The 1,050-nt window shown below is 47.3% G+C and overlaps 2 non-coding genes across 2 annotated transcripts; both read left to right on the top strand.

Annotated features, from left to right (window-relative positions):
• Window positions 1-254: 254 nt before the first annotated feature.
• On the top strand, window positions 255-373 carry LOC123173615 (5S ribosomal RNA). The gene has a single exon (XR_006486383.1). It is a non-coding gene; the product is annotated as a 5S ribosomal RNA (ribosomal RNA).
• Window positions 374-744: 371 nt separating this feature from the next.
• On the top strand, window positions 745-863 carry LOC123173596 (5S ribosomal RNA). Its single transcript, XR_006486364.1, has one exon. It is a non-coding gene; the product is annotated as a 5S ribosomal RNA (ribosomal RNA).
• The last annotated feature ends 187 nt before the right edge of the window (window positions 864-1,050 follow it).

Here is a 1,050-nt window from a genome sequence, read left to right on the forward strand (position 1 = left end):
GGATCCCATCAGAGGTGGCTTTGTGGCGCGAGGAGCGCGTTCTGAAAGGGGTAAAAAATACGTGTTGCTGCGGTATAGAGGGAGGGGTGGAAACCGTGGTAAACTCGTCTTCGTGTTTGAGGGGGGGAGTAAGTACTATATATAGGGCATTCTCCATTATTAGGCAACGGTTGTAATGGTAGTAAGAATGACAATCATCTTTGCAGTGGACCTGGGAGTGGCAGCATAAGGGACGAAGGCAGGGGCAACATGTTGGATGCGATCATACCAGCACTAAAGCACCGGATCCCATCAGAACTCCGAAGTTAAGCGTGCTTGGGCGAGAGTAGTACTAGGATGGGTGACCTCCTGGGAAGTCCTCGTGTTGCATTCGCATTTTTAATTATTTTTTGTGCCTCATGACAAACATATCACATGTGCGCGATATATATTAACCCCGTTATATTATTTTAGACATTTGCGATATGTTTTAGGTCGCTGCTCATTGGTCACGCGTCTAGAGGCGGCTTTGTGGCGCGAGGAGCGCGTTCTGAAAGGGGTAAAAAAATACGTGTTGCTGCGGTATAGAGGGAGGGGTGGAAACCGTGGTAAACTAGTCTCCGTGTTTGAGGGGGGGAGTAAGTAGTATATATAGGGCATTATCCATTATTAGGCAACGGTTGTAATGGTAGTAAGAATGACAATCATCTTTGCATTGGACCTGGGAGTGGCAAGCATAAGGGACGAAGGCGGGGGTAACATGTCGGATGCGATCATACCAGCACTAAATCAACGGATCCCATCAGAACTCCGAAGTTAAGCGTGCTTGGGCGAGAGTAGTACTAGGATGGGTGACCTCCTGGAAAATCCTCCTGTTGCATTCCCTTTTTATTTATTTTTTGCGCCTCGTGACAAACATATCGCATGTGCGCGATATATATTAACCCCGTTATATTATTTTTGACATTTGCGATATGTTTTAGCTCACTGCTCATTGGTCACGCGTCTAGAGGCGGCTTTGTGGCGCGAGGAGCGCGTTCTGAAAGGGGTAAAAAAATACGTGTTGCTGCG

The sequence above is a fragment of the Triticum aestivum genome, unplaced genomic scaffold (assembly GCF_018294505.1).
Source record: "Triticum aestivum cultivar Chinese Spring unplaced genomic scaffold, IWGSC CS RefSeq v2.1 scaffold140664, whole genome shotgun sequence".
Classification (NCBI taxonomy): domain Eukaryota; kingdom Viridiplantae; phylum Streptophyta; class Magnoliopsida; order Poales; family Poaceae; genus Triticum; species Triticum aestivum.